The following is a 21,848-nucleotide window of genomic DNA, read 5'->3' on the forward strand; positions in this document are numbered from 1 at the left end:
TCCAGGCTAAGAATAAATGCATCTTTCCCCTGAAATGTTTATTGATCACCGTGGCGGGAAGTGCACTCTCCCTCTCCTGCAGCTGCTGGAGTCAGTTCTCAGTTCTCTGTAGTCACCTTGCCGGCTGCCTTGTGGTTATTTGGTGGTAAGCATCCTGGGGAGCCCCAGGAGGGAGAGGCTCATCTCTGCCCCTTTTCTGGGCCCTGTTTCTGACCTTGCACATGGGCATCTCAGTGCAGCTCATGGCAGCCTCCAGCTTCAGTCCTTCTTCCCAGACCCCTCCTGCTAAATTCATACTTAGTCTTGCCCTCTCAGCCCCTCAGCCAGTCTCAAGAGGCCTTGGCACTCACTGGGCAATAAATTCATTATACTCTGGGGAGGAGGTGGAACTAAGCTGGGGCCATAGTCTAGTCTTGACCGCTCACGAAGGTTTATATGCCCTTCTCTCAGAAAATATGCCAGGTAGAGAAAGGAGAAAGTCTTGAACCTGCAGAACATTTTGAGTCTATAAAGTAGGCTTGCTTTTTAATGTTGCAGTTTGTGTTTAGAAAAAATCAAAGCACTTGCCCCTCATTATTATAAATGAAGTAAGTGACTTGTGATCGCAGGTCTTGTGAGCCCACATTCATCCCTAGGGGAGGGAAAAGGAGGCTTAAAGCCACTACCTGGTGGCTTTCCCAGACTTGGCTGCAGGACCCATCAAAGGTCCCGTGGCTAAGGGAGGGCCGCCCAGTGGTGAGGAAATAAAAGGAACACAAAATATTTTGTCTAGTCTCTGTCTCTTAGTGTCTAGAAACTTCTTGTTTACTACAATAAAAAACATCAAGTTGAGACCAAATCTAGAGAGGTCAGTTATGCCTTGTTTGCCCCTGAGATGGGAGTCCTCTGTAAGTCCCAGCTTCCAGCCCATCTGACAAGGGCAAGGTGCATATTGCTAACCTTGGACTACAGAGGCCTCCTCATGTTTGCTTTGTGTTCTTGCCTTTGGGGATCATGTACTTTCCTGAAGGTGAAAGCAGGAAGAGTTAAGTGTGTCCATGTTCTTCTGAGGTCTGCCATCATAATCAATCCCAAGCCTTCGTCATTTCTCTTCTCTCTTTTAGTAAAGCTGAAAGGGCTCCTTCTGTGGACTTAGTGTGCTCTCCCACCCCATTTGGGGCCATACCCTGCCTGCCTTATTCTCACCAGTCTGTGCCATATCTGTACCTTTCTCATGCCTCCAGAATGTACTGAACAGCTGTGCAGATTGCTCACTGCACAACCTTAGGGGGCACCATTCACAGAGGCAATGAGACGAATTGCACAATGGTACAAAACGGCTCCGTGGGCCCCCTCCATCCTTCACACACTGCTTTTGTCATGTCAGAGTCCATCAGAGGCTTCCTGGAGTCGGCAGCTCTGAGTTCCTTTCCCCATTTTTGAGAGTCTTGCCCAGAGAAATATTTCTCTATTATCAGGGAAAAAAGTTCATTATGATGAATGGTAATTTTTGTGTGTCTTAGTATTAGGGAGAAGCTTGGGGAATGGTGAAGAGAGGAGAACCATGGAGCACATAGGCCTTACATAAAGGGATAACTTCTACTCAGTTCTAGCAGATTCTTGCCATGCAGGGGATGCCAACAGAATGTTGCTGTATCTTCTGGTTTATTTGATAGAAGTAGAAATCTGGAGTTTTAGGGGTGCCTGGCTGGCTCAGTGGGCAGAGCCTAGGACTCTTGATCTCTGGGTCATGCATTCAAGCCCCACACTGGGTGTAGACATTATGTAAAATAAATAAACAGAATTAAAAAAAAGAAGAAATCTGGATTTTTCTATTTTTACTATTTTATTTATTTATTTTTAAATTGAAGATTTTTATTTTATGTACAAAGAGGCATCAGCATTAAGGTAGAAATCTTGGATGACCCACTGAAGGCAGTTCACTTAGCCCAACTTAAGGGAGCCTCTATCCTTTGCATACTGACAGAAACACCAGAGGCATACGTGGAGGCTGTATTTCTGGATCAGACCGTGCTGGTATGAGCAGACGAGGCAAGAACGACAACCCTAGCTGACTTTTCTCATGCGGCTACAGCAGAGCTGCTGGTGACCCCACCCCCCCCCTTCTTGGATGCAACCAGGCGAAAAAGGAAGAGCTCCCAAATTTTAGTTGGGGAGGTGGGGGGGAGAGGCACAGTTTACCCAGAATATGGTGCTGACTGCTTTGGGCTGTGTGGCTAACTGCTTTGCCCATGAGAGTGAGAGAAATCTGAATTTTTAGAGGAATCCTCCAGCTTTAAATGCTGGCTCAAATGAGGAACCAATACCAGGTGGGACCAAACAAAAACGATTGTGAACTGTGTTTGTCCTACAGGCTGCAGATAGTAGTAATTTCTGCTTTGCATCCCAAAAGGCAAAATTATGGCAGAGAAGGAAAACTGTTATCAGAGGTTCTGCCTCAAGTGCTGGAGACTTTCTTTTGGGCAGCATTTTGCAGTCTTGAAGGCTATCTGACCGGGTAGTGCCTTGGGGATCTGCAGGATTTTCCTCTTATGATGGCACCTCACTCACCTTGGTTCCATAATTTCCCGATGAACACTTCTTTGTCATTATGGCAAGGCGGAGACATTTGATCTCCAGGGATGACAGTCAGTTTGGATAGAGTGGTGTGCCCTTACTGGTCATAAAACAGCGACATAAATTGTAGTGGTGAAGGGTCCCCCGGAGTGCCTCCCCAGGTTTCAGGGTCTGTTTGGAATGCTTTAAACTAACGAGTACTAAAGAGTTAACAACTAGCACAGCAGGAAACCTCCAGGCACCATGTTGGTCACTAAATATTTTGAATATTATCCACATGGTTTCTATTCTTAGACTGAGAAGGAAAATCTAGAGGTTTTCTCAGTGTGGCCCATAACCTCCTGCCTGGTGAATGGTAGGACTAGATCATCAGTTCGGGTCTTACTTTGGCTCTCTCTTCAAGAGACCACATGACTTTCAGATATTTAACAGCTTTGCGTTTGAAATTTCAAAGACCAGTGTAGTACTTAGGTCCTCACAAAAGGCAAAGGAGCACTGCTCTGAGTGAAAGGACACAGGTCGGAAAGGGCGCGGTGTGCACATGAGAAGGGCCTCCAGGAGAGTAAGACCCTGATAAAGAACATGCCCCTGGGAGTCTCTGCCTCTTCCACAGGGGCCTCCGAATGAACATGGAGGTTACCTGAACAACACGTGCAGCCTGCTCCTTGAAACAAGTCGCCCAGCGGAAACTTCTGGATTGCCAGGTCTAGACCTGCCAAAGTAGTCAACCTGAAAACCAGTAAGCAGGAGACCAAATGGTCGTGACAAGTCACCCAGGTTTGGGGTGGTTTGTTATGCGGCATCGTTGTGACTGTATTGACATACAGAAAATGTGACTCACACAGGAGTTGGTTAATATTTTGACATGAGTCAGACAGGAGTTTGGCTTGGCTTCTGCCTCCACATGTGCAATCCTGACCAAGTTACTTAACTTCTCACGACCATAGCCTAGAGCTTATTTTTGCAAAGATTGAATGAGGCAACATGTGTCATTTGCTTCGAGTGTGATCTGGCACATGATATGTTCTGAATATCCTCATTAATAATAATGCCATTTGGTTTTTTTGAGGAAAAACGTGCTCCCATTTGTCTAACAACAATTCTCATTTTACACCTTTCTTTCCACTCTTGCCCACGTGGATTCATGTTCTAGATCCTTGCAGTCATAATGTGCGTAGCCACCGTTTTGATCATAAACATTTCCCTTTGTTTCTATATAGCTTTCATGATCTCACTTTTGTTACTGTTTACAGAAGATTTGCGGAGAAAGACCGTAAGTTTTTCATGAATTTGTAATATTTCTGGTTTAAAAAATATTGCCAAGGCCACCATAAATATGAAATCAAACATTTTATTGGGCACCTGCTATGTGCCAGGCACTGTTCTAGGAGCTGGGGGTGCAGGAGTAAGTGAAAGCAGACCAAAATCTCAAGCCCGCAAAACTCACGCTGCAGCGGTAGAAGACAGAAACTAAAAAATACAAATAAATAATGATATATTGTGTCCCTTGATGATAAGCGATGGAGAAAAATAAAACAGAGAAGGTGGATGGTAAGTACCAATGGAGTGCAGGGTGTGGCTTGCAATTTTAGATAGGATGGTGTGGAAATGTTGTCTCCCCACGAGAGGATGAGGAGGTGGGAAGTTGAGCCATCCACATATTTGGGGAAAAGCATTTTTCCTTAAGCTTTTATTTTTAAGTAGTCTCTATGCCCAATGTGGGGCTCCAACTTACAACCCCGAGATCAAGAGTCTCATGCTCTGCTGACTGAGCCAGCCAAGCGCCCCAGGGAAGAGCATTTTTGACGGAGAGATTAATGAGGGCAAAATGTGGTGAATGCCCTGTGTGTTTGGAGAACAGTCAGGAGGTCTATGTGAGCAAAGTGGAATGTATGAGATGGGAAATGGTAGGAGATAAAGTCAGGAAAATAAAAGGGAGTCAGAATGTGTAGGGCCTTGCCTTTTTTTCTTTTTAGGCTATCTATCTTTTGTTAGATCGCTGGGCAACCAGCACCACCATCCACCTCCAGAACTTTCAATCATCCCAAACTGAAACTCTGTACTCGTGAAACACTACGTCCCTCTCCCCCTTCACCCAGTTCCTGGCAGCTCCCATTCTACTTCCTGCACCTTGGCTTTTACTTTGAGTGTTATGCAAACTACTGGTGGGTTTTGACACAGAAGTGCTGTGATTTGACTTAGGTTTCAACAGGCATATCTGGCCGCTGTGTTGAGAGTGATTGAAGGGGAGGAGGGACAGAAGCAGGGAGGCTAGTTAAGTGGGAGAGACAGTGCCTTGAATCAGGGTGGTTGTGGCGGAGGTGGTGAGAAGTGGAAATATTCTCAAGGCAGAGCCCCCAAGACTTTGGATGGATTTTATGTGGACTATGAGAGAAAAAGAGAAGTCACGGATGACTGCAAGATTTTTTGGCTTAAAAAGCTGGAAGATGTTGGGGTTCTTGGGTGGCTCAGTCGGTTGGGCATCCGACTTCGGCTCAGGTCATGATCTCAGGGCTTGTGAGTTCAAGCCCCACGTCGGGCTCTGTGCTGACAAGTTGGGCTCTGTGCTGACAGCTCGGAGCCTGGAGCCTGCTTCAGATTCTGTGTCTCCCTTTCTCTCTGCCCTTCTCCCGCTCATGCTCTGTCTCTCTCTCTCTCTCAAAAATAAATAAACATTCAAAAAAATTAAAAAAAAAAAGCTGGAATATGCTATAAAGTTAGGTGGGGAAGACTTCAGAGGAGGAAGTTTGGGGGGGAAGGTGGAGATCAGGAGCTCACTTTCGGACATGTCCAGAATGAGATACCTTATTAAATGTTCAAGCTGAGATGTTGTATAGAGAGCTGAGTCTGGAGTTCACAGCCACCAAACTGAAGGTCAAGATTTGCAAGTGAGCAGTGTATAGATGGTGTCTAATGCCATAGACTGATTGAATTTACCAAAGTGGAAAGAATAGCCCCAAAAAACAAGTCCTGGGAGTGAACTTGAAGAGTCTCCAAGGTTAGGAGGTCAGGGATACAAGGAGGAGTCAAGAGGAAAAATGAAGAGAAGCAGCTAGAGAAGGACAACCAGGATAGTGTATCTTTGTGGAATTCTAGTGAAGAATCTGCTCCAAGGAGCAGAATCAGTGGTGGTTTGTTCTTGATGAGATATGTCCACAAACTTGTTGAGTGTGAGGGCCACTGGTAGGTCAAGGAGTGGAGTTTATGACTCAGCATTTAGGAAAGGGGATTGAGGCACATTTCAGGGAGGGCCAGGGTGTGGGGTTAGAGGGCTTTGAGGAGTGAGAAGAATTTATGGATTAGGGAAAAACAGCTGTCCAGAAACATCCATTGTGGGCTCCAGATGCTGAGGTTGAGCCCCAGAGTAAGGAGACTGGGTTGGTGGCAAGACATGGGAACACAGCAATCCCTGAGGGCCCTGGACCTTCCCCCCGTAAGAAGGGTCTCCAATGGGGGCACCTGGGTGGCTCAGTCGGTTGAGCGGCCGACTTTGGCTCAGGTCATGATCTCGCGGTCTGTGAGTTCCAGCCCCGCGTCGGGCTCCGTGCTGACAGCTCGGAGCCTGGAGCCTGTTTCCGATTCTGTGTCTCCCTCTCTCTGACCCTCCCCCGTTGATGCTCTGTCTCTCTCTGTCTCAAAAATAAATAAACGTTAAAAAAAAAAATTAAAAAAAAAAAAAAAAAGAAGGGTCTCCAATGAACTCTGAGGCTGCTGGTGGAACTATCCTCAGTCAGATGCACTCAGAGGCTACCAGTGTGATGGTGAGAGCCAAGGAGAGTAAAAGCTGCTAAAATAAGGTCAGGTCTATGTTATGGGCTTAATTATGTCCCTCCCCAACCCCAGTTTCCCTAACCCCCAGTATCTCAGAGTATGACTGTATTTGGAGATAAGTTCTTTGAAGAGGTGATTGAGTTAAAATGAAGCCTCGGGACATCCGGGTGGCTCAGTTGGTTAAGCATCTGACTCTTGATTTCAGTTCAGGTCATGATCTCATGATCATGAGATTGAGCCCTGTGTCAGGTTCTGCACTGGGCACGGAGCCTGCTTAAGATTCTCTCTCTCCCTCTCCCTCGGCCCCTCCCCTGCTCATGTGTTCTCTCTCTCGCAAAATAAATCAATGAATGAATGAATGAATGAATGAATGAATTAAATAAAGCCATTAGGGTGGGCCCTAATCCAGTCTGACTGTTGTCTTTATAAGAGGAAATGTGATACCAGACAAGCACACAAAGAGGTGACCATATGAGGACACAGTGAGAAGGTGACAGTCTGCAAACCAAAGAGAAGTCTCAGAAGAAACCAACATTTCTAATACCTTGATCTTGGAGTTCCAGCCTCCAAAACCATAAGAAAATACATTTCCTCATTTCAAGTCACCCAATCTGTAGAGGGGCCCATAAGGCAAGAAACTGAGGGTCACCTCCAGCCACAATCCAGCTAGGAACAGAGGCCCCCAGCCCAACAGCCCAAAAGGAATTGAATCCCGCTGACAACCACATCAGTGAGCTTAGAAGTAGATTCTTCCCCAGCTGAGCCTTCAGATAAGAACACAGTCTTGGCCAACACCTTGAGTTCAGCTTTTCGAAAGAGGTTGAAGCAGAAGACAGCAAAGTTGAGTCCAGATTCAGCCCATAGAAGCTGTGTGATAATAGATGTATGCTGTTTGAAGTGTTAAATGTGTGCTAATTTGTTCCTCAGTGGTAGAGAAATAATATAATCTTGGAAAGGTCCTTGAGATATAGACTGGGCCCAAGATATACTCTTGGGCTCAAGTTGCATTGGCCTGAGATGGTCTCCTTGAATGTAACCAGAAATTTGAGTCTCCTAGGATAGATCTCCTTACCACTAACTCCCTCAAATTCCTTATGGTGAAATGAGAAGTTTGCACAGATCTCCAAGATCTCTTTGAGTGCAAACTCTCTACAACTTGGATTAAGAGCCCACAGCCAGTACACCTGGATTGGTTGCCTTGTGGCCCCTTTTGCCTTAATTATTTATTTATAAAGTTTATTTATTTATTTTGAGACACAGAGAGGGAGAGAGTACAGAGGAGGGACAGAAAGAGAGAATCCCAATTAGGCAGGCTCCGTGCTGCCAGCACAGAGTTCCACACGGGGCTTGAACTCACAGACTGTGAGATCATGACCTGAGCAGAAATCAAGAGACAGATGCTTGACCAGCTGAGCCACCCAGGCGCCCTTCCCCTTTCACCTTATTTAAAAGCCAGTTTTTGTTTTCAGATTTTTGCAAAAGGCAGCTGGAGCGGGTCAAATAGTGTCTCCCAAAATTCATGTCCATCTAGAACCTCAGAGGGCGACCTAATTTGCAAGTAGGATCTTTGCAGATATAATTAAGTTGAGATCATACTGGACTAGGATGGACCTTTTTTTTTTTAATGTTTATTTTATTTTTGAGAGAGAGAGGCAGAGCATGAGTGGGGGAGGGGCAGAGATCAGAGACACAGGACAGGAAGCAGGCTCCAAGCTCTGAGCTGTCAGCACGGAGCCCGATGCGGGGCTCGAACCCACGAACCCTGAGATCATGACAAGAGCTGAAGTTGGCGCTTAACCAACTGAGCCACCCAGGCGCCCCATGGACTAGGATGGACCTTAAACCCAATAAGTGATGTACTCACAAGAAGAGGAGAGGACACACAGAGACAGAGAAGAAGGAGATATGAAGACAGAGGTGAGAGTAGGGTGACCAGCTACAGGCCAATGAATCCCAGGATTGCCAGAGTCGGCAGAAGCAAGGAGAGAGACAATGAAGGAAGTTTTCCTAGATAAACTTGGAAAGGAGAGTGGTCCTGCCAACACCTTGATTCAGACTTCTGACCTTCAGAACTGTGAGAGAATAAATTTCTATTGTTGTAAGGTACCTGGTTTGTGGTAATTTGTTATGCCAACATTAGGAGACTAATAAAACAGCATTACTTATTTTCTTTTAAACTCACATATACCATACAGAATCACTAGGGTTCTTAGAATTTTCACGAAGAATTATAGAGCTCCCATTATGTGGCCATGAAAAAGGACGATTTTGAAGATTTTAGAAAATTTGGAAAACTGCTTATAATTCAATGTTAAGAGCAGAAGCAGAGGTATATACAGTATGATTACAACTAGTTAAAAAAATAAGCCATGTACATAGGGAAAGAGAGGAGGCTGTGAGCTGAAATACAAATAAAGGGGTAGGACTATGGAGGAATTTTTCCCTTTTAATTTTTCAAAATTCTTAAAAAATTTTTTTAAATTTATTTATTTATTTTGAAAGAGACAGAGACAGCATGAGCAGAGGGGCAGGGATAGAGGGAGAGAGAGCCAAGCCGTCTCTGCACTGTCAGCACAGAGCCTGACACAGGGCTCGAACCCATGTACCCTGAGATCATGACCTGAGCCAAAGTCAGACGCTTGACTGACTGAACCACCCAGGCGCCCCTCAAAATTCTTTAATGTGTTTGTATTCACTTTTGCAGCTAAGATTACAGGAAAAGTGAATAAAGGAAATGTAGATTTTGAGAGAGAATCTGCAAAATATGCAGGTTATGGACCATGATAATGAAATGAAGTAACACTGCTATCCAATGTAAGAATAACAACACTAGTCACCAAAGTGTATCACCTGTATCCTTCCCTATCTATCCCCCCACTTCCAGAGGTGACACCTATTCAAAATTGACTATGTATTGCTGTTTTGCCTTGTGAAACAAACAAACAAACAAACAAACAAACAAATATTTATTTATTTATTTGCTTGTTTATTTTGAGAGGGAGAGAGCTCAAGCAGGGGAGAGGGGCAGAGGAAGACAGAGAGAGAATCCCAAGCAGGCTCCACGTTCAGCACGGAGTCCATCACAGGGCTGGATCCCATGACCATGAGATCATGACATGAGCCAAAATAAGTGAGACCATGACTTGAGCCAAAATCAAGAGTCATACATTCAACGGACTGAGCCACCCAGGCGCCCCTTTATTGTAAATATTTTAAAAATTATTTTTAAGTCATCTTTATGATGTGGTTTGAAGTGTTGGGGTTTGGAGCCAAAGGCCAAGAAAGAATTTGGTGCAAAAAGGTGTTTTTGTTATAGCACAGGGAAAGGACCCACAGGCAAAAAGGGCTGTGAGGAGTGACTGATTACATACTTGGGAGTTGGGGGTGGTAAAGACAAAGGGAATTTCCAAAACGTTTTTCATATGTTAAAGACGACCTACAGGATCCTGGAGGACTAGATATTATCAAGCTGAGGTTGTTTTTCCCTCTAGCAAAGCATTAAGACAGTTGGGAGTTCCTGGAGAAATGTCCTTCTCTGCCTATCTCAAGTATTTGTCAATGGGCTGCAGGTTATAAGGAAATTTAATTTTATCTATGTTTCTTTTGCCTTTGTCCTCCAGATCATTCCCCCTTAAACAATTTTGACCCATTCTTTAAGGTTGTTGAGGGTAGATAGGTCTTATCTTCTGTAACCTCGTTGGCTGAATAAAGTTGTAGAGATGTCCCTACCTATGCGTCAACATTGGTCAGTTGGGGAATTTATATTTAGGAATTACCAAAGGCAGAGGGAGCCAATCCAAGGTAGACAACACATATGAACATCCGTGAGGAGAAAGGATCATCTGTCAGCTGGAGGTTACGGCAGTAAAGGAGTCTTAGCACCAGGCAGGGAGACACCAGAAAAGACAAGGTTAATATTATTATGAGAAAGAGAAGTCTGATTAAAAGACTTAAAAGACTTTTTTTTTTTTTTTTGACAGAGAGAGAGAGAGAGAGAGAACGAACGAGAGAGAGAATGAGAGTACGGGAGAGGAGCAGAGGGAGAGAGAATCTTAAGCAGGCTGCATGCTTAGCACAGAGCCTGGCACCAGACTTGATCACGACCCTGAGATCATGACCTGAGCTGAAATCGAGTCGGATGCCTAATTGACTGAACCACCCAGGTGCCCTCTGAAAAAAAGACTTCTGAAGGTTGACCAAAAATTTCATCCAGTCCAGGAATTTAACCAATCACTAAAAGAAAGCGAGAGACCGTTTAAAGTACTGATTTGAGTGTTTATATCTTTTAGCAATCCTGTTACATTTTTGTGATATCTGGAATATATGCACAACATTCTGTTTTGTTTTGAATTTTTTTTTTTAACGTTTATTTATTTTTGAGACAGAGAGAGACAGAGCATGAATGGGGGAGGGTCAGAGAGAGGGAGACACAGAATCTGAAACAGGCTCCAGGCTCTGAGCTGTCAGCACAGAGCCCGATGCGGGGCTCGAACTCACGGACCGTGAGATCATGACCCGAGCCGAAGGCGGCCGCTTAACCGACTGAGCCACCCAGGCGCCCCACAACATTCTGTTTTTATGATAGCACATGTTCCACCTTGTGCAGCAGTTAAAATATCTAATGCCGCTTTGAGAGTCATTTAAGGCCTTACTTGTGTAGCAAGTGGTGTTAGCCGTCATGTACTGTTTTAGTTAGCAAGCAATCAGGTAGTTAATAAGTGGCACTTCTATAGAAGCAAAAGAAAAAATATAGGTTAATGGTTAGAACAAATCACAAACCCAGTGTCTGAGTCTCCAGGGCTGCCAGTGAGAAGAGTTTTAGATGCCAGGCTCAGGTGGAGTGAGAATCCATCATGCCTCGGGAATATGATGGGTTTTTCCAGTTTGTAATTCAAGTATCTCTGGTGAACTTTCTGAATGGCCCATTGTAAGAAGGAATTGCCAGTATAAGTTGGGGAAAGGAGAATGAAAAAGAGAGGTACAGCCATCATGTTTGTTCGAAGAGAAGTTTGAGGTCTTCCTCAGGTTCACAGGAATAAGAAGGCATGTTAGCTGGCACACTGGGTTCCTGTGAGGAAGGTGATGTGGGAAACAAAGGCAAAAGAAGAAATGAAATTTTCTTGTACTTCCAGCCCATTGACAAGTCCTTGAGATAGGCAGTGACCTTGCCCTAGGAACTCAGCCACCTTGATGTTAATTAACACTTTTGCTAAGGGCAAAAGGCAATCTTAGCTTAATATCCCGAGGTCGAAAATCCTGTAAATCTACTTGAACAAGTAGATATTTTTTTGGAAACCTCCTTTATCTCTCCCCAAGATACATGCTAGCAATCATCCTCCAAGTATATGGCCCACTGATATACATAGGAAGAGTCTCATGACTAAGTTATTACTAAATAGTGATAAATCACCTGTTTCTAACAATAGCTAGCCCCCTCAAGATTTCTAAAATACCTTGGAGTTTTATGCTATCTCTAACCCCTTCCTAACTTGAAAGTGTATAATCAGTCACCTGTCACAACCCCAGTGCAGCTCTTTCTGCCCATGGGTCCCATCCCTGTGCTTTAATAAAATCACCTTTTTGCACCAAAGACATTTCAAGAATTCTTTCTTGACCATTTGCTCCAAACCCCAACATCTTCACACCAGAAGGTACAGGTTTAATTCTTGATATATGAGTCCATGAGGAATGTCCTAATTTTATGGCTGTGGGGGTACATAATATGATCTGGTAGGGGCCTTTCCATTTTGGAGTTAAATCCCCTGCTGTACTAGAGTTTCAATCCTTTGAATAAACCATGTCAACTGGGTTTATACGGGCTGGGTTGCTAGTGATGTTAAGTCAGGTTTAGGGAGGATATGGTTTGCATATTCATTTAGAGATTGATGAATTAACCGGGCCTCAAGTGAATAATTTAATAAAGCACTATAGTCTTCATTTATTGATAGGTCTACAGTGAGAAAAGGCTTTTCATATACAATTGTTAGGGGAATACGTCCCATTTTCCAGTTGCTCAAATAATCACATGCCCATGGAGTCTTTGTTAGTATCCCCACAGAATAACAAGCAACAAGATTATCTATACATGATCTATTTCTCTGACATTTACCGTAAGTTGTCAGTGTCAATTTTTATAGGGCTTTTAGGAAAAAGGCAGTTTTGGTTTTTAATGACTTTAAGTCAAGTGAATGGAAGAAGATTGGAAACCTTAGTTGGAAAGCCATGGTCAAATATTTGAGGAAACCAGAAGAATTTAGGATCTAGCCTAGTTTATAATAAATAGTATTCAACTGTAATAAGTACAAAGATGTGTTATTGAAACATATTTTTTCTCTATGATTACCCTCATTCCAGAGTTAGCCAAAATACATTTAAACTTGAGGAATTGCATATAATCTGTCTGTACAGAAAGACACAGTGGGGAGAGGGGCAGAGAGAGAATCCCAAGCAAGCCCCACACCATCAGCGCTGAGCCTGATTCTGGCCTCCGAACCCACGAACCGTGAGATCATGACCTGAGCTGAAATCAAGAGTCGGATGCTTAACTGACTGAGCCACCCAGGAGCCTCGGAATAATTACGTTTTAACTTTTGTAACAGTCTGTAATCCTATTTAGGCATGTGTTTTATAACTTTCTGAAGTTTTTTTAACCAACTTTCTGGAGATTCAAATTGCAAAGGAAGTCTTTTTGACCAATTAGGCTTGTTTATTTGGTATGTTAAGTTACTTGTTTAACTTACAGTTAAATAATAAGCCTTAGGTCATGTTTGGGTAAACGCTGTTAACTATTCTAAAGATTATATGCAATTCCTCAAGTTTAAATGTATTTTGGTATGAGGTCTTCGCTCAATATTCAGATTACTGGAGTGTGTCACAAGTAACTGGATTTCTTTGTCAGCTATATTATTCTGACCTCTCATCAGATCCTTAACCATATCCATTTTGAGTCTTCTATCATTTCTATTTATTGTCCTTATTCTCTTGTAAAACATTCCCAAATAAATAAACATTAAAAAAAAAACTCAATTATTTATTTAACCAAGGTAACAATAAGAGATGCCAAAGGCAAATATGTAGGGTTATATAGTTAGCAAAACTTAGCTCCTTGAACATTGAGAAGTAGTCAAGGACCTGATAAAGACAAAACATAGAAACTGGTCTCCTGGGCAGATAAAGAAAAGAAAAATGTTGTTTATATTTTCTTATCAAGAGCACACCAACAATCCAAGAAAACTTTGTCTTTTTAACAGAGAGAAAGCAGACTTTCAATCTTATACCAGTGTACTTTTAAAATCCATTATTTTGGGATGCCTGGGTGGCTCAGTCAGTTAAGCGATTGACTTCGGCTCAGGTCATGATCTCATGGCCCAAGAGTTTGAGCCCTGGGTCGGCTGTGTGCTGACTTAGAGCCTGGACCCTGCTTCGAATTCTGTCTCCCTCTCTGCCCCTTCCCTGCTTGTGCTCCGTCTCTTTCTCTCTCAAAAATAAATAAACATTAAACAAAAATTAAAATCCATGCGTTTCAACTTTAGTCCATCCTGACCACACATAAAATTCCTTTCCAAAGATTTCCTTCATAAGCCCTCCATAACTTTCCTTTGCATTCAGATTTCGTCCCAAGCCATTTCTTTCCAAACAACCAGTTTCCTTTTGGGACAAAATTACTTTCTTTTACCTTCGACAAAAATGTATTCTTATGCCTTAGATCTTTCTTGCACATCTCCTACCTTTCTACATGTTGAATTGCGTCCCTTATTTCTATCAGTCTTGGTTACATTTAGCAGAATTTTAACTCTTAGAAACCCTAGTTGCACCTCCAGTGAAAACTAAGTAGCAATCAATTGTGAACTGTTATACCAGAATTCTTTAGATCTGAAATTTATAAATACATTCCATAATTTTAAAAACATGTTTCTCTATCGTGTCATCTTTCAATAAAGCACAAAGCATTTTCACCAACAGACTCAAACATCCTTAGGTTCTCTGCAGTAAGAAGTCAAAAGCAGGGGCATTTTGGTGGCTCAGTCAGTTAAGTGTGTGACACTTGATCTCAGCTCAGGTCTTGATCTCAGGGTTATGAGTTCAAGCCCCATATTGGACTCTGTGCTGAGCATTGAAGCCTACTTAAAAAAAAAAAAAAGTCAAAAGAAGATAAACCTTGTGCTTAGTAATCCATGCTTTAGCACTCCATTATATTTGGAAAAGTACTAGATGTCTGACAAATTCGATCCCAATTTATCATCCAAGCAAAATGTTAAGGTTTTAGGGGTGCCTGGGTGGCTCAGTTGGTTGAGTGTCAGACTTCTGCTCAGATCATGGTCTCATGGTTTGTGAGTTCAAGCCCTGCATTGGGCTCTGTGCTGACAGTTCAGTTCACAGCCTGGAGCTTGCTTAGGATCCTGTGTCTCCCTCTCTCTGCCCCTCCCAAGCTGATGCTCTGTCTCTTCTCTCTCTCTGTCTCTCTCTCTCTCAAAAATACATAAAAACATTTAAAAATTTTTACGGTTTTAGGTTACCAAAGACCGTCTTAACAATTACCTATGAAAACTTAGAGACAGACAAAATTAACAATCATTTTAAGTCATCCTTTTGTTAAATTGCAACAGAGATAACACGAGCTTGTTTGACCTTCAGCAAACCTTGGTAGAATAAAAGTTTCATATTTAATGCTTATAATTCTAAAGACACATCTATCTTAATTAAACTAAAGAGCTTAAGTTAGTTTACATATGGACTATGTTCCACCTGGGCCCACTTAAAAGTCAATCAATTTGTTCCCCATTGTCAATTTTACCCAGGACACTGGTGGGAAAATCTGAAGTGGGTGGTGTTAAGTCTGAGGGGGTGCTCTTTGCCCTTGACAGTGAAGATTGGAGGAGGAGCCAGTGGGGCTCCAATTGTGCAGGCCTCACCCAAGGTGGTACAGAAACAGGAAGAGGGGGAAGGGAAGGCAGAAGTAATGAGGTGCCACCAGAAGGCAGGGAAAGAGGGTTCCTGGTTCTAAACCTCATCAGCTTGGGGGCACCTGGGTGGCTCAGTTGGTAAAGTGTCTGACTCTTCATTTCAGCTCAGGTCATGATCTCACGGTTCCTGAGTTCAAGCCCCTCATTGGGGTCTGCACTGACAGTGTGGAGCCTGCTTAGGAGTCTCTCTCTCCCTCTGTCTCTGCCCCTCCCGTGCTCACACTCTTTCTCTCAAAAATAAATATATAGAAAAAAACTTAAAAAAATAAACCTCAATAGCTCGGACAGATGAACAGATGCCATGTTTTTTCCATCGAAGTGGAAATATGCAGTCCATGTCAGGCTGGAGAAGACCGAGAACTTCTCTGAAACAAAATGAGTTTTGTCACCTGCTTGGGAATATTTCTTAAAGTCCCCATCCCAAGGTAGATTTACCAAAGACAGTTGACTCCAACTATACCCATTAGCTTGAGAAATGAATGAGGGAGAAACCCCCACATCTATTCAGAGGAGGAACTATGACAGAGAGAGTCAGTGTCCCCTTTGTCAGGGACAGCCTGTGTTTCCTTCAGCAACCTGGGTTTATTCAGAGGCCTGTTTAGACCATTATCATCCAACATATCAGGAGGGTGTTTACTGGCCTTGTTAAATGGCCAAACACATTCTGTCTAGAAGCCCCTAGATCTGGGTTCTGGTTTAGAGAAGGCCTGGGCCTAGAGTATCTCTGCCCATTTGCTGTTTCCTGCAGAAGAGATCTAACTGATAGATCCTACTAAGGCCAAGCAGTGCTACAGGAGATCAGTCCTTTTTTAAATTTTGCAATCTGAATTGTTTCAGGTGGGTTAAAAGGCATCCCAAAAGACAGTCCTTGGGAACCAAAGAAGCCTAGAGAAGGTCCATTACCAAAAATCTCCCTTGACTCCCGACTGGCCTCCCACACAGAGGTTCCGGATGTCAAAAATGACCTGGGGCACCAGTTGGTTGAGTGTCCAACTTTGGCTCAGGTCATGATCTCACAGCTTGTGGGTTTAAGCCCCACATCAGGCTCTGTGCTGACAGCTCAGGGCCAGGAGCCTGCTTCTGATTCTGTGACTCCCTCTCTCTCTGCCCCTCCCCCTCTCACACTCTGTCTCTCCCTACCAAAAATGAATAACGTTAAATTTTTTTTTTTTTTTTAAATAACCAGAGACTTCCCTTGAAGAAATTGTCCTTAATCACCGTCCTGCTGTAAAATCCTGTAGGTGGGATTGCTGGCAATGCCCCCCCTTCCTGATTCTCCATTGTATTCTAGACTACAAAAGGATGCCTGTGTTTGGATGGAGATACTGTGCCTTGCCTTGCCTTGCCCTGCCGTAGAGGCGGTAAGAACCCACTATTTTAAATCCATGGAAAACAATAGAAGAGTTTTACAAGGGGAAATTACCCAATTTTGTAACTTAACTGGTCAGTAGGGGACACTGATGGAAAACAGTAAAGATAGAAATCCATCATGATCTAAGTGACATTCCAACACCTGTAATCTTTATAGCCAATTTCCCTGGTTGGGTTTTAATTCACTCAGGTACTGGTTTCAGCCGGCTCCCAATGGAGGGTTCATGGCCAGAGGCAGCTAGACCAGAGATGTGGAGGGGATCATGTTAGATCAATGAGGAGGAAATCTCAGATGGGAGTCTTAAGATCAGCAGCCCTCTTGGTGACTTAGGTGGCTGTCCCATGCCCAAGGCACGCAACTTTGTATAAGGACAGAAATGAAGAGAGGACATCAAGTTTCTGGGTCTATTACCATTCCAGCCAAGGTACTGACTTCCAGCTAAAAGGCATGCTTTCTCCTCCTTATAGAGTGAACACAGGACAGAGGATTGGAGGCTGAACAATCAACATGAAAGTGTTCCAAGAAGATCATACTCCTTAAAAAAATTTTTTTAATGTTTATTTTTGAGAGAGAGAGAGTCAGAGCATGAGCAGGGGAGGGGCAGAGAGAGAGGGAGACACAGCATCAGAAGTAGGCTCCAGGCTCTGAGCTGTCAGCACAGAGCCTGGTGCGGGGCTCGAACCCACGGACCACAAGATCATGACCTGAGCCAAAGTCGGACTGACTTGACCGACTGAGCCACCCAGGTGTCCCAAGACCATACTCCTTGAAAAGCCCCTGAAATGAAAGTAAATGGGAAGGAGACAAACTACTCACCAAGTTTGTACCAAAGCTCAGAGTCCAGATAAGAAGACTCAGGCTACACATTTGGGTGCCAAAATGATGTGGTTTGAAGTGCTGGGTTTAGAGCAATCGGCCAGAAAGAGTTCTTGAGACAGTTTTGGTGCAAAAAGGTGTTTTTATTCTAGCACAGGGACAGGACCCCTGGGCAGAAAGAGCTGCACTGGGGTTGTGAGGAGTGACTGATTTTATACTTGGGAGTTGGGGGAGATAAGGCCCAGGAGAAATTTCCAAAAGTCTTTCCATATATATATTTTTTAATGTTTATTTATTTTTGAGAGAAAGGGTAGACAGAGCATGAATGGAGGAGAGGCAGAGAGAGAGAGAGGGAAACACAGAATCTGAAGCAGGCTCCAGGCTCTGAGCCTAACACAGGACTCAAACCCAGGAACCATGAGATCATGACCTGAGTAGAAGTCAGACACTTAACCAACTGAGCCACCCAGGTACCTTTGGTTTTTCACATGTTAAAAAAGACCCACAGGATCCTGGAGGCCTAGCTATTGTCAAGGTAAGGTTATTTTTCCCTCTAGCAAAGCATTCACATTAAGACCGTTGGGAGTTCCTGGAGAAATGTCCTTCTCTGCCTGCCTCAAGTATCTGTCAGTGGGCTGTAGGTTATAAGGAAATTTCATTTTATCTACATTTCTTTTGCCTTTGTTCTCTATATCATCTACACCCAAGGTGGGGCTGGAACTTACCACCCTGAGGTCAAGAGTCACATGCTTCACCAACTGAGTCAGCCAGGTGCACCTATTTTACCTTGAAAAAGGTAGTATTATTGTGGGTTATGCACATGTAAATAATCACTAGTGGGTTCTCCTTATTTTGAGGTTTATTAAAAATGGTTGTATGTTCTTGTTCTGTGACATGCTTTTTTGATCCAGTGTTAAATACATAACATCTATACGTATTGATCTATAGAGTTATACCTCGTTCAGTTTCCCTGATGTACATAGCCTGGTCTTAATATGTATTCGTTCATAGCTTTGTCTAAATAAAGGAGGAGGGGGGAAAATCCATTGTGAGGCAAAGTTTTCAGACAGTGAAACTTTCACAAATAGGAATTTGTCGGCACGATTTGAGCAAGTCATGGTGGTTTTTTTTTTTCTCTCTTTCTCTTCACCACTGTACGTATTTCCTCGCCTGCTGTCAGGCGTGATTTATGTCACCCCCAGGCCAGTTCCTATTCCAGGAGGTGGTGAGGGCGGGGGGGGGGGGGGGGGGGAAGGGGGGGCGCAGTCCTTGCTTGAGGGACACCTGACAGCTCAACACAAGGCACAGACTTCCCAACGCAGCAAAATTCTGCTGGTTTCTTGGAAGTCCTTACGAAGGATCTTTCATTTTTGGCATTTTGGCTTCCTCCCTGGGTCTTCGGTCCATGCAGTGACCTCAGTGTCTCCTGACTGTGGAGTCACATGCCTTTCTCTACTTTGGAGTTTGAGCCTTATAAAGCCTCAACTCTTTGGCAATAGATAGCTTGTGGGCCTGATGTCAGCAGCTGGCAAAAGTCTTTCTGTGACTTTCCATCCACATCCACATGACACCAATGACTCCTGGTGGACCCCTGATCTGACCCTCTGATAGAGGAAGCCCCACTGAGCAGATTCTCCTGAGATAGGCTCTTAAATGCTAATAATAGCATATGTGAAATACTTGACAGTTTATAAAGCCTCTTCAAGTACACATTCCCCAGAGGTGGGCAGTTCAGGTCCATTGGACAGAGAAGATCCGATGTTAACGGAGAGAATGAGGAATAGTGTGGTTAAAGAAGCAATGGGCACGTACTACGTTTCTTGCCCATGCCTCCTGCTGTACTAGGTGCTTTATGCACATTTGATCCTTTGAACAAACTTGGGAGGCAAGTAGTATTTTCATGCTATTTTTTTTTAAGATAACTGTTATGAATTGCATATTTGCTCCCCGCCCCCCATTCATATGTTGAAGCCCTAACCCCCAAGGAGGATGTTATTAGGAGGTAGGACCTTTGCGAGGTAACTAGTTTTATGGAGGTTATGAAAATGGGGCCCCCAGGATGGGATTAGTTTCTCCACCACGTGAGCATATAGCAAGAAGGCAGCTCTCTACAAGTCAGGAAGCAGGCTCCCACCAGACACTGGATCTGCTGGCACCTAGGTCTTGGGCTTCCAGCCTCTAGAACTATGAGAAATTAATGTTTGTTGCTTAGGCCACCTAGTCCATGGTCTTCTTGTTATAATAGCCCGAGTGGACTAGGACAATCACCAGGCTCAAAGAATAAAGTGACACAGCAATAATGGGAAAGCAGGAACTGAAACTCAGCTCTGTTTCCTGTTCAGTGCTTTTGCCCATCACTGCTCACGTTATTCTTTGCTGAGCAACTGATTAACCCAAAACTTAGTAGTTTAAAACAACAGCAATCACTTATGATCTCACAGTTTCTATGGTTTAGGAATTTGGGAGCTGTTGTAGCTGGGCTGCGCTGGCTCAGGGGCTCTCGTGGAATCCCAGTTAGGATGTCCCCTGAGGGGTCACTTGAAGACTTGACAAGATCTGGAGGATCTCCCTCCTGGAGGATCTCCAGCCTTTCTGGCTAACTCACATGGCTGGCAAGTTGGTGCTGGCAATTGGCAGGTGGCCTATTTTCTCTGCCTCTGTGCTGTGGAGTGTCCCCACAACGTAGAGGCCCACTTCCCCAAGTGAGACACCCATGAAAGAGTCAAGACAGAGCCTCCATGTCTTTTATGACTTTGCCTCAGAAACCACAACTGTCATATCTGTAATATACTATTGGTTGCAAAGGCCAGCCATATTCAATGTGGGAGGGGACTACACAAGGGTGAGAATACTGGGAGGTAGGAATTATTGGGAGTCATCTTGGAGTCTGGGTACAATGCTATGACATTGCCCAGAAACATGGAATGTTGGTGTTGGTTAAAACCCAATATGGAGATAGCATTTTCATAATGTTAATTGAGTTCCAGAATCTGACAGTATGAAACTTTTAGGTTTCCATGATTTTATGATAAAAATTGGACTCGAGGGCTTTTGCTCACCGATAATGTAAACATGGGAAAGGATTAATGTAAACATAGATAGTATTTGGGGGGGGAGGGGGTATTTGATGAATTAAAACAAATTAAAGAATTTTTTTAAATGTTTATTTATTTTTTTTGACAGAGAGACAGAGCGTGAGCAGGGGAGGGGCAGAGAGAGAGGGAGATACAGAGCAGGCTCTGGGCTGTCAGCACGACCGTGAGATCATGACCTGAGCTGCAGTCAGACGCTTAACTGACTGAGCTACCTGGGCACCCCTAAAACTTTTAAACATTCAATATATGTTTTTTAAAAAAGAACGTTTCCCAATATACTCAAGTTAACATGATCACACTTAAAAAAACAATAATTTCTTAATATTGCCTAATCTCCAACCCAAGTAGTCTCCCAAATGTCGTAGGCCCTTTTATCATGACCCTGACTTGGGAAGTTCCCGAGCCAATAGTTCTGCAGAAAGTCCCATTTTCCGGGCTTGTCTAATTGCTTCACTGCTGTGAAGGTTAGCCTGTTTCTCTATCTTCTAAATTTCCCATAATTGAAAGTTAGGTCTAAAGGTTTGATAGGTTTAAGTTAACTTTCTTAACTAGAATACATCATAGGAGACAGATTTGGTGTTTCTGCATTTCAAGAAACACATTAAATCTGTCTGCTCCTCCATTGGTGTATATGATATTGTAATATAATAAGAAATATATATTTGGTCTGTGATAAAATAAGAAATATATCTTTGGTCTTCTCCCTGGCTCCTGGCACAAGGGCTTCTTAAACCCTTGGAATTTCCCGAGTGGTATGGGTAAAAGGATTGTCTTTTGTTATTAATAAAAAAGCCCCTTTCAACCTTCCCTGGGTTTATACGAATGAGGTGACTCTTGGTGGACCCTTAGATAGCTTCAGCATAGGGGCTGGTTGCCAGTGATCAACCATGCGATCAGAGAGTTGGAACTTTCTGCCCCATTCCCTGGCCTCCAGGGGTATGAAGAGCTTCCCGGTTGATAAAGACATCCAGGTACTGGGAGGGTGATGCACCCCAACTCTACTGGGACAGAGGCTCCTGTACTAGTGAGCCTTCTGGTCCTCACCCTATGCACCTCTTCACTTGGCTTTTCATCTGTATTCTTTGTAATATCCTTTACACTAAACCAGTAAATGTAAGTCCATCTTTTCCTGAGTTTTGTGAACCATTCCAGAAAATTACTGAACCTGAGAAGGAGTTTTGTGGGAACCCCTGACGTATAGATGGTTGGTCAGAAGTATGGGAGACTTGGACTTATGACTGGTGTTTTTAAGTGGGGACAGTATAACTTGTGGGG

Source organism: Neofelis nebulosa, chromosome 3 (genome assembly GCF_028018385.1).
Source record: "Neofelis nebulosa isolate mNeoNeb1 chromosome 3, mNeoNeb1.pri, whole genome shotgun sequence".
NCBI classification, from domain to species: domain Eukaryota; kingdom Metazoa; phylum Chordata; class Mammalia; order Carnivora; family Felidae; genus Neofelis; species Neofelis nebulosa.